The sequence below is a fragment of the Oncorhynchus clarkii genome, chromosome 2 (genome assembly GCF_045791955.1).
Source record: "Oncorhynchus clarkii lewisi isolate Uvic-CL-2024 chromosome 2, UVic_Ocla_1.0, whole genome shotgun sequence".
Classification (NCBI taxonomy): domain Eukaryota; kingdom Metazoa; phylum Chordata; class Actinopteri; order Salmoniformes; family Salmonidae; genus Oncorhynchus; species Oncorhynchus clarkii.
In genome coordinates, this window is record NC_092148.1 from 64,941,272 (window position 1) to 64,954,067 (window position 12,796).

A 12,796-nucleotide genomic window follows, 5' to 3' on the forward strand; every position below is an offset into this window, starting at 1 on the left:
GAGAGTGAAACAGAGCAATCTACAGACATGGCATTTACAGATAGATTGCGCTCTAGAGCAAACAACTGACAGGGTTTTTAAACCAAGGGAAAGGAACTGTGATTGGATAGGAAACAGGAGGAGGAGTGTCTTCTGATTGATTATTGATTGGTGACTGATTGGGGAGTGAGGATTTTCACCTGTGAGGGGAGAAGGAGAGAAAAGAACACAGGTTACATACACACACAGGATACTTGTATCTGTAACACCAACGTTGATGTAATGTCCTTAAAACAAGTCAAAATGAGGCTCAGTAGTGTGTGTGGCCTCCACGTGCCTGTATGACCTCCCTACAACGCCTGGGCATGCTCCTGATGAGGTAGCGGATGGTCTCCTGAGGGATCTCCTCCCAGACCTGGACTAAAGCATCTGCCAACTCCTCGACAGTCTGTGGTGCAGGTGGAGCGAGACATGATGTCCCAGATGTGCTCAATTGGATTCAGGTCTGGGGAATGGGCGGGCCAGTCCATAGCATCAATGCCTTCCTCTTGCAGGAACTGCTGACACTCCAGCCACATGAGGTCTAGCATTGTCTTGCATTAGGAGGAACCCAGGGTCAACCGCACCAGCATTTGGTCTCACAAGGGGTCTGAGGATCTCATCTCGGTACATAATGGCAGTCAGGCTACCTCTGGCGAGCACATGGAGGGCTGTGCGGCCCCCCAAAGAAATGCCACCACACACCATGACTGGCCAAACCGGTCATGCTGGTTGCAGGCAGCAGAAAGTTCTCCTCGGCGTCTCCAGACTCTGTCACGTCTGTCACATGTGCTCAGTGTGAACCTGCTTTCATCTGTGAAGAGCACAGGGCGCCAGTAGCGAATTTGCCAATCTTGGTGTTCTCTGGCAAATGCCAAACGTCCTGCATGGTGTTGGGCTGTAAAGCACAACCCCCACCTGTGGACGTCGGGCCCTCATACCACCCTCATGAAGTCTGTTTCTGACAGTTTGAGCAGACACATGCACATTTGTGGCCTGCTGGAGGTCATTTTGCAGGGCTCTGGCAGTGCTCCTCCTGCTCCTTCTTGCACAAAGGCGGAGGTAGCGGTCCTGCTGCTGGGTCGTTGCCCTCCTACGGCCTCCTCCACGTCTCCTGATGTACTGGCCTGTCTCCTGGTAGCGTCTCCATGCTCTGGACACTACGCTGACAGACACAGCAAACCTTCTTGCCACATCTCGCAGTGATGTGCCATCCTGGATGAGCTGCACTACCTGAGCCACTTGTGTGGGTTGTAGACTCCGTCTCATGCTACCACTAGAGTGAAAGCACCGCCAGCATTCAAAAGTGACCAAAACATCAGCCAGGAAGCATAGGAACTGAGAAGTGGTCTGTGGTCACCACCTGCAGAACCACTCCTTTATTGGGGGTGTCTTGCTAATTGCCTATAATTTCCACCTGTTGTCTATTCCATTTGCACAACAGCATGTGAAATGTATTGTCAATCAGTGTTGCTTCCTAAGTGGACAGTTTGATTTCACAGAAGTGTGATTGACTTGGAGTTACATTGTGTTGTTTAAGTGTTCCCTTTATTTTTTTGAGCAGTGTATTTTAACAGTCTACCATTACCAATAAATCGGGGTAATGTGACTTCCCCTATCTCTTTCTTAACGGCATTGGTTAGTCGAATAGGGTGTAAATGAGACCCCGTGGTCGCATCAAACATGATTACAACTTTCCATTAAGAGACATCATGTATTTTGTTTTTCGCTACCATTACCCTCTTCACGGCGCAACACTAGAACTGTCACGTGCCATTCTTTTTTATTTTACTTTTCACAACAGACCATCCCGGACCATGACTTTCATCATCCCCAACCATACCATCAGAACTATCATCCATGTCGACCACAGTCCAGCACAGCTGTCTCTAAAACCGCCTACCATATAGACCGATGGATTCTATTCCGCTTCCTTGTTTGAAGTCGAACCTCACGCGTCCAAATTTACAGGGGCTTTAAAATTACCCATGACATCACGTGCCATGCGTATCTTCAAAATGATTCAGTAAAAAAAACGTTTCCATTATTTGTCGCAATAAAGTTCGACAAAAGAAAAATCAACCCGTTGAACAAATAAAAATGTTGTCGATATTTAGAAAGTTTATCCTATATCTGCCGTTTTCATTACACATATCGCAAATGTTTTTTATTGCGACATTGCTTTTGTCGAATAAACCCGGGGTCAATGGACAATGGGCTGATACCCCATTTCATGGGTGCACAATCCATAGGTCAGGCTGTACAGTGCATATAAGTAGCCAATGCCCCCAATGCTATTCTGAATTCAAACACCACTACAGTACGATTTTAACTGATGTTTACATTTTGTTTTTCAAATGAACTTAGAATGTAATAGGAAAGTTGGCAACTTAGAACTTCTTTTGTTTGATTTCTAGAACACTATTCCAACTTTGTTTAGCATTTTCGAGTCCAATTGTGGCATGATTCCACTATTTTTATCCGTTTGCATCAGTTTCAATTAGGAACTTTTATTTTGAAGGCGATCCGCTGATTCCACAATTGTTGCTCACGCTAATGTTGTTCATGACACACACGTATGAACAGTGGCCTGCACACACAGGGCTCTTCCGGCTGTAGATAATCCTCCTCCCTTTTCCCTGCACGCATTCCAAATGAAATCATGAAGGGATTGTAGGCTACTAGAAGCAACGGGCTTTGACAGCAGCTAGGAAAAACTGAGAGCAGCGACCATTCAGGAGATATTAATTCAGGAGATAATTGTTAGGTTATACAGATGGATAGTCTATTTACACCGTTTTAAGGAACCGGTTCGTTTGACGAGTGGATGCGCAATTTTAAACACTTCCTTGAAATGTCACAGAATATCATCATCGCCAATCTTGAATCGCATATCTTCCTTGGCTTCGTGAAAGAAATTTAGAGAGAAAGAAACGACGATTATTTTCACAAGCAATTTACTCGTATTCTTTCAAGCAGGATGGTTTCATACAGTTTAATATTCACTTTGGTTATTGCTGCGGCATGGAAAGTTATAGGTGAACCACAAACTGTGTCTTCACCCGCAACGCAGTTAAATTCAACACCAACCCCCCATGGAGGGGATTTGTCAAATAATATTACAGATCATGCACAGACCGAATCAAGAATGTATTCAATATTACAATATCTTCCGACTCTTAAAAATATTGTAATTATTATCTGCGTGCTAACAGCTGTTCTCATCACGTGCTTGGTCATCAAAGTGATCAGGTAAGCTGATTTATGTTTACACCATACCAATAACTATAGCCAACTGAATTATCCTAATTAAATAGTCCTTGTGTAATATGCTATACTATTCTTATAAGACAACTAATTTGAGCATTCATAAAGATCCTCCTTATTGATTATGTCATGCAGCATGTAATAGGAAAGTTGGCAAGTGGGGGATGTGTTCTCTCAATTGCAGCAACTATCATATTGTGTCAGTAATTGCTGTTGGAAATATCTAAATGTTAAAATATCTAATGTTAAACACCACTACATTAGGCTACATCAGCAATGCCATAATCACTTCCCACACCAGGTGGGCAGTAGGCCTAGCTCCTAGAGTGTGCAATGTGTGTGTGGCAGGTGGGCAGTAGCTCCTAGAGTGTGCATCTCTCCTTTATTTTCAAGTTTTCTACTCCGCTAGCCAGCACCTTGTCTCATTATCACAACCCTTCTCTGGTTTGTCATAGATCTGGAAGGAGAATAAGGAAAACACGAAAGTATGACATAATCACTACACCAGCAGAGCGAGTAGAGATGGCTCCTTTGAATGAGGAGAATGAGGAAGAAGAGGACTCCACCCTCTTTGATGTCAAGTACAGGTAGGTAGGTCTGTTATGGGTCTACTCGTATCAGTTCCAGGCGTCCTAATCCCAATGTGACCATGCTATCCAATCCCTGGACAGCAGGGCCTCTGATTTTTGAAAAGATTAAAACCTAAACGTCCCTTATCTATCATCAATGTTTAATACTATTATATTTGAACTTACTCAACCAATTGTCCATGGGGTTGGTTCTTATATAGGGTGGAATTTGAGACAAAATATCCAAAGGAACGTATCAGAGAGGAAGTAGGTCTACAATCTACTTTTGATATTTTGTCTCCAATTCTGCCCTGTATAAGAACCCACGCCACATACATTTATTTCAGTGTAATTGATTAACTCATTAGATTCAAGTTATAGTTATGTTTTTGTCCCATCCATGAATGTGCAACTTCCTCAGAGGTATGTTCTGTTTGTAATGCAAAAAGGATGTGTACTTAGGCCCTTCTTCATACCATCTCAGTTTAAAAACATAAGGACACAATTAGAGCATACAGAAATGTGTTATATTGGCTTTTTTGTGTAATCTCCACTACTTTCATTGCCAGTGCTTAAGCGTAATTAAACATTTTACAAGGTTACAATAATTGTTTTCCCTTATATGTTTCATCATTAAAGGTTTTCTGTGCGGAACAGCCACACACGTTGCTTTTGCCATAATTGCACATTTAGAAAATGTTTGAACCTGGGATATTTAGATTGTCTGCTTAATAAATACTAAATTACGATGAACATGAAAGTGGGGAACTGTTTGAGCTCAAATGTATCCGTTCAATATCATCCATCTGACATGGTTTGGGAAGTTCTTAATGTTGACTGAACCTATGGTGTTATTTCAGGGTAACGTAATTACTAGCTATAAGCTAAGAAATAACATGCAACAATTGTAATTACATAGTAATAACACAAATCACATGTCTGTTTCATTGTGCTTCAATAATACAAGAACCACTATGTAATATTTAGTACCAGCTAGCCTAGAACCATGTTACCAAATTCTTTGAAGTACTACAAAGTATCCATTGTTTCTAAAATACCAGGGGAAATGGAAACAGTACTGCACAATAAAGTCACATGCTTTCATGTGTTGCAACATTTCAGGTGTTAACATTAGGGTTCTCCCTTCCGTCCTTTCAATTGTTCTTTGACACGGTCACAACTTCCTGTGATGAAGATATGGACTCCTGTTTACCTGACATTCTATGCTTACAAGTCAAACTCTCCCATACCCAGTGGACAGTAGACTTACAAAAGCAAACAGAGGAGTGGTAAATCAATAGCTAGTATTTATAAACAGTTTTTCTCCTGTAAAAAGGTTTATTTGAAACCTGGTAGCTTGTGTTGATTGAATAGGAAGCCAGGTCTGTCTGATTCTACCCTATTTACAATTTAGCACCATTTCACACCAACCTATCAATGCACATTTCTATGTAGACTACTGTAATTATGTATTGTCATTTGTTTTTTAGGTGAATGCCAGCATTAAACAGAGGATGTTGGATTTTAATCCCAACATTTTCTCCAGTGGGAACACAACCCAAGGATATGTGGCCTAATGCAGTCTCCTGATGTCTTCAGTGTTTGGTAACTTTTGTCAAGTCTAGTCAAGTTTCGATCTCACCGATATCTGCAGAAAAGGTTACCTCTGTGGTCTGGTATTCTAGAATGTATTCTGATTGTAAACATGCTGTATTTACAATCCTTTTGTACACATCAGACACTTCCAACGCAGAAGGTTCCTCTTCAGAGGGATGTTGCCAATAGATTGTGAATTGGGGCTAGCTCAGTAAATTTGAATCTTCTTTAAGCAAAAATAAAATACATAGAGAACATTTGATGGCTTTTGCTGTCTGCAAGGCAATCCTTTTGCTGTCTGCAAGGCAATCATTTTGCTGTCTGCAAGGCAATCCTTTTGCTGTCTGCAAGGCAATCCTTTTGCTGTCTGCAAGGCAATCCTTTTGCCGTCCTGTAATGCTTATGGTATATTATTCACTAATAATATAAGATACAATCCTCAGAATAATATTTTATATAAATACTTATTTACTCGTCTGTTGCAAAGATTATTTTAATTGTCTTATTATTCTTATTCCAAATGTTACACTAACCACTCAAATGTGCATACACTGTATACTGTCTGAGGCTTTCTGTCCTCTGTCTCATAGTTTGTTTGGGTGCATATTTTTACTGTATGTGTTTGAGAGTCTCCCATTTTGCTGCTATCTCTAACCTGGGGTTGGATAAGGTTTCTAGTGCATATGTTTGGTCACAATGACAAACAAGTATATTGAAGAACAGGTCATAGAATATACTTTGTATGATTTTGGAAATACATGTACGTTTCTCAAAGTTGGATTGTAAAATATATCAATGTATATTTGAATATACAAACAGTATCTCATCTTTTTTTTTACCATTATTACCTTGCCAGACATGTTCCGAGACCGGGTCATTGGTGTGTTCTAGTGAATGTAATTACACATAACAGGCAAATCCCGGTATTGCTTACACAGGCTTATTAAAAATGGTAACCTTAACCCAGGACTTTCGTGGCATGTTCCACATTTACTCAGAACTTGTGGAATTAATTATTTGATTGGTTCCATGCCACAATGATTGGCTTTGCGACTAGACTGATGTGTGATAGATATTTCTTTTAAGTGAAGGAATAATCATGGATAACTAACTACTCTTACAAAATGAATGCTTTTAAGCTGTTGATAGAAGAAATAGTGTGAGAAGAGGGGGTTATGACTGTTGTAATATAAAATGTATGCAGATTACTTTCAAATGAAATTGGCACCTACCTCTTTCCTGTAATAATTAAGAAAGTTGAAACCCCAAACAACGTCCCACCATTTAGACAGTTGCAGTATAATACACTGACCAATGGACTGGCAAACTTTGGTTTTAGAAGCAATTGAACAGCCAATGTGTATGTACAGTGCCTTTTAATTGGACCATACATCAGTAAATGGAGTGCATGCTTTCACATTCAGAAGCTTTACATTAGCCTACCCCTACAATTAAAACACATTGTTGGACAAAAGTTACCCATCAACTCAGGTATTTCAAGGCACCTGTGACGTGTCACTCTAAATAGTCTAATACATGAGGAATACTTTTGATTGAAACAAAAGTACATGTTTAAAGAATCAGTTAATATGAAGAAATAACTCAAAGAATCATTCCATCCTTAGATAAGGTGGTCTTTAGGTCCTCTGGAAATGTAGTGTAGTAATATAAAAAACGTGTTGAATCCTTAATGTCACCTTGTCTGTTTAACCAGTTTTGTTATCTGAGAGTACACTATCAACTAGAGTACATACGGGGGGGTTCCAGGAAGTTCAAATGGAATTAAATTGAGTTATCTGAAGTAACACCATTAGAGGAACTTAAAACGTTCTGTTCAATCTTCCTATGCCACATTGTCAGAGAGCACATTATGATTTTAAGCTGTTAACTTGTTTTCCATTTAGATTTGTATTTTTCAGCCTGCAGTTAAAATAAATTACTGTTGAAGATTGACAGTAAGATTCAAGTTTTCCATTGTATACAAATATAAAAAACTTGAGTCCAGTTTGGATTATTATTTTATGTTTCAGTCATCAGAGGATTTTAATTTAGGATATTTTGAGTGTGATTTAGTTAATTCTGTAGTTTTCAATAATGTACAGGTAGTCTTGTTTCTTTGATTGTATTCTTGATATATTTCTTTTAAATGCATTGTTGCTAAAACATTTCCACCTTCCTCATTTCTCTCCTCTGCAATTGATTTCTTCTACAAAATCCTCTCTAAAAGGATAATAGTGTGAATGTTTCTGATCTTCAGTGCAGTGTTTGAATGTACAAGTAATTTATTTGGGGGTTTATGTCTCGTAACAATATTCATTTGAACTTTATTGAGAACTTTTATTTGAAATGAATATTCTGGTTAAGGCAGCTTTTCCTCTGGTAAATTTAATCAAAGCTGTCATACTATATCTAGATCATTGCTAATTACCCTCATCCCAACTCTAAGCCAAAAATGTCTAAGTGAGAAAACCATTGTTTAATGCTTCTTTTGAAGAATATAGAAAGCATGTCTAGCTTGGTTTTTCTGTCACAGAAAATGTCATTGTAGAGTTAACTACCCACTGGCTGGCTCCATGTTTTTTTTCCAAATAAAAGTACTCTCCCTCACCATCAACCATCCACCTCCTGTCTTGGTCTTGTTGAATAATTTTACTGAAGTGTGACATTTGCACTTGGTCAGTATTCTTTTTTGCTAAGCCCTTGGCTTTTGGAGTTCCAAGTCATGGTTATATATCAGCAGTACTCTCCGACCTTCTATTGGGACCCTATCACAATGTTCTACACCTTTCTGCAAACTTTTCTTACCTGTAACATGCACACAGTTCCTTTGATACTACAGATGTACTTTCTATGCGCTTCCTGTTTCAATCACTGTAAAAGACAAAAGGTAAATTACATTAGCCTATTTCAAGAAAGATTTCATTGTTTTAGTATGGTGTCCTTCCAAAACAAAAAACACTTTCAGATCCAACACAATAATTTGCATAAAATAAATCTTAACAAAATGCTGAGGATATATAGCTCAGACAGGAAAAACCTCAATATTGAATACCAAAGAATAATCATTAACACATTTTGACAGCAGGATATGTAAACATCTCTTCAGAATGTCCCATAAGCTGTGACCCCAAGGCCGTTTCAGGGGTAATTAGTTTAGTGGTATTGGTCACATACTGTTTCTATTTTTGCAAAACACAGACTTTCTTTTATGAAAAGAAACGTTCATTACTCCGGAAGGCCCACTGACATCTAAAGTAAGACTACGTCTATTTTTAACTGGAAGTGTAATAAGAGCAACATGTAGTTCTACAGACGCATCATGTCAAAACAACATTTTTCTACAGCCAGATCACGTGTGAGAGCACAAGGCTGCTTATTGGACTTGAGTAAGCCACACGGAATATTTCTAATAGTTCTTGCTCTTCCATATATTTATATAATCTCATCCCATTCCTTTACTAGAGTGTGTGTATTAGGTTGTGGAATTGTTAGATATTACCTGTTAGATACTGCTGCACTGTCGGATCTAGAAGCATAAGCATTTCCCTACACTCGCAATAACATCTGCTAACCATGTGTATGTGACCAATAACATTTGATTTGATTTCTAGTAACTTCTACAGTGTCTTCGGAAAGTATTCACACCCCTTGACCTTTTCCACCTTTTGTTGTCTTACAGCCTGAATTTAAAATGTATTACATTTAGATTTGTGTCACTGATCTACATACAATAACCCATCATTTCAAAGTGAAATTGTTTGAATATATACATTTTTTTATAAATCTGAAAAGTCTTGTCAATAAGTGTTCAACCCCTTTCTTATGGCAAGCCTAAATAACTTCAGGAGTAGAAGTGTGCTTAACAAGTCAGATAATAAGTTGCATGGACTAACTCTGTGTGCAATAATGGAGTTTAACATCATCTCTGTACCATACACATACAGATAATTGTACGGTCCCTCAATCGAGTAGTGAATTTCAAGCACAGATTCAATGACAAAGACCAGGGAGGTTTTCCAATGCCTCACAAAGAAGGGTACGTATTGGTAGATAAAAACAAACATACTTTAAAATATCCCTTTGAGCATGGTGAAGTTATTAATTACACTTTGGATGGTGTATCAATACTCCCAGTCACTAAAAAGATACAGGCACCCTTCCTAATTCAGTTGAGGGAAAGGAAGGAAACCACTCAGGGATTTTATCATGAGGCCAATGGTGATTTTAAACCAGGATGGATCAACAGCATTGTACTCTACAATACTAACCTAAATGACTGAATGAAAAGAAGGAAGCCTGTAGCGAATAAAAATATTCCAAAACATGCATCCTGTTTGTAATAAGACACTAAAGTGAAGAAAAAAAATGCAAGGAAATTAACTTATGTCCTGAATACAAGGCATTGGGTTTATGGCAAATCCACACTTCATATTTTCAAGCGTGGTGGTGGCTGCATCATGTTATGGGTATGCTTGTCATCGGCAAGGACTAGGGAGTTTAAAAAAAAATACAAATAAAATAAATAGAGCTAAGCACAGGCAATGTCCTAGAGGAAACCCGGTTCAGTCTGCTTTCCAACAGACACTGGGAGACAAATCCACCTTTCAGCAGGAGAGTAACCTAAAACGCAAGGCCAATTGTACACTGAAGTTACTTACCAAGACAGCATTACATTTTCCTAAGTGGCCTAGTTATAGTTGACTTAAATTGACTTGAAAATCTATGGCAAGACTTGAAAATGGCCATCTAGCAATGATCAACAACCAACTTCACAGAGCTTGAAGAATTAAAAAATAAAATAAATGGGCAAATATTGTACAATCCAGGTTTGCAAAGTGCTTAAAAATTTACCCAGAAAGACATGTATTGACTCAGGAGGTTGAATACTTTTCTAATCGAAAGTGTTTTTTTTTCCATAATATTTTTGGGGTGGAGATTTTGTGTAGATCGTTGAAGAAAAATAACAATTAAATTCATTTTAATCCCCCTTTTAACACAACCAAATGTGGAAAAAGTCAAGGAGTGTAAAATCTTTCTGAAGGCACTGTATTAACAGAGGAATGTTCCCGCCATGGAGCCAAAAAAAATCTGTTTCTGGGAGATCACTAGAGTATTGAACATCTTGCCAAACCTTTGAAACAACTTTTAGAATTAAATAACTTTCTTTAACACAGCTGCCTTGAGCTAGGGGTGCAGATAAACATTTCTTCATTCTGCAGACTCCTAAATATTTACACATATTCCATCAAACAATTCTATGTCTTGCCTGCATAACCAACATGTTCACATTATTTGTTGATAACAAGTTGTCTGCCGACGATATCCCATTGATGGAGATCAGAGGAGGCTGGTGGAAGTATTTCCATTAGAGCAGGCTGGTGCAAGGAGCTATAGGAGGACATGCTTATTGTAATGGCTGGAATGGAATAAATGGAAATTATAATCACATCAAACAATAGGAAACCACATGTTTGACTCTGTTCCATTGATTATATTCCAGCCATCACAATGAGCATGTCCTCCTATAGCTCCTTGCACCAGCCTCCTCTAATGGAAATACAGTGCCTTCAGAAAGTATTCAGACGCCTTGACTTTTTCCATATTTTGTTAGGTTACAGCCTTATTCTAAAATTGATAAAATTGTTTTTTTTATTATAAATCTACGTAATACCCCATAATGACAAAGCAAAAACTGGTTTTTAGAAATGTTTGCTCATTTATATATATATTATATATATAAAAAGGGAAATGTCACATTTACATAAGTATTCAGTCCCTTTACTCAGTACTTTGTTGAAGCATCTTTGGAAGCAATTACAGCCTTGAGTCTTCTTGGGTATGACGCTACAAGCTTGGCACACCTGAATTTGGGGAGTTTCTCCCATTCTTCTCTGCAGATCCACTCAAGCTCTGTCAGGTTGGATGGGGAGCGTTGCTGTACAGCTATTTTCAGGTCTCTCCAGAGATGTTTGATCGGGTTCAAGTCCAGGCTCAGGCTGGGCCACTCAAGGACATTCAGAGACTTGTCCCGAAGCCACCCTGCCTTGTCTTGGCTGTACGCTTAGGGTTGTTGTCCTGTTGGAAGGTTGAACCTTCGCCCCAGTCTGAGGTCCTAAGCAGGATTTCATCAAGGATTTGTGATACCACCATGCTTCACTGTTGGGATGGTGCCAGGTTTCCTCCAGATGTGACGCTAGGCATTCAGGCCAAAGAATTCAATCTTGGTTTCATCATACCAGAGAATGTTGTTTCTCATGGTCTGAGTGTCTTTCGGTGACTTTTGGCAAACTCCAAGCGGCATGTCATGTGTCTTTTACTGAGGAGTGGCTTCCATCTGGCCACTCTACCATAAAGGCCTAATTGGTGGAGTGCTGCAGAGATAGTTGTCCTTCTGGAAGTTTCTCCCATCTCCACAGAGGAACTCTAGAGCTCTGTCAGAGTGACCATCGGGTTCTTGGTCACCTCCCTGACCAAGGACCTTCTCCCCTGATTGCTCAGTTTGGCCAGGTGGCCAACTCTAGGAAGAGTCTTGGTGGTTCAAAACTTCTTCCATTTAAGAATGATGGAGGCCACTGTGTTCTTGGGGACCTTCCATGCTGCAGAAATGTATTGGTACACTTCCCCAGATCTGTTCCTCTACACAATCCTGTCTCGGAGCTCTATGGGCAATTCTTTTGACCACATGGCTTGGTTTTTGCTCTGACATGCACTGTCAACTGACAGATGCGCCTGTCCAAATCATGTCCAATCAATGTAATTTATTACAGGTGGACTCCAAGTTGTATAAACATTTCAAGGATGATCAATGGAAACAGGATGCATCTCATAGCAAACAGTCTGAATACTTATGTAAAAAATATATTTCTGTTTTTCTTATATATATTTGAAAAAAATTCTAAAGACCTGTTTTTGCTTTGTCATTATGGGGTATTGTGTGTAGATTGATGAGGACATTTTTTTCTTAAGACAAATAGTAAAACAACAAAACAAGCACAACCTTCTGAATATCTGCAAAGCATTAGCCAACATCAACACAAGGTCTTTTAACATACCTATACTTGGAAATGGTCTTAAGAGGCAAATTCCTAAGAAGAAATTGTCAAACCCACAGGGAACCGTTGAATATCAGGAGTTTGCTGTTGGCTGTTCCTGTGTAAACAGTAGTGTGTGAACAGCTGGGTGTGTTCCCTGTCTGACTGTTATCGCTTAAAAATTTTGCATTCCAGTTGAGTGCCTCTATTCAACATTACTACAGTGCACTGCCTCAGACTAAGCAGTAGGTAAACTAATAATAGCCTATGTCTGCCCTGGATGACTTGAGTCCCGTGGCTTTAAGAGCTCTGTAG

General features: G+C 39.2%; 1 long non-coding RNA gene across 1 annotated transcript; it reads left to right on the forward strand.

Moving 5' to 3' along the window:
* Positions 1 to 3,738: 3,738 nt before the first annotated feature.
* On the forward strand, positions 3,739 to 8,064 carry LOC139371921 (uncharacterized). The gene is made up of 2 exons (XR_011627454.1): positions 3,739 to 3,872; positions 5,345 to 8,064. It is a non-coding gene; the product is annotated as an uncharacterized lncRNA (long non-coding RNA).
* Positions 8,065 to 12,796: the final 4,732 nt, after the last annotated feature.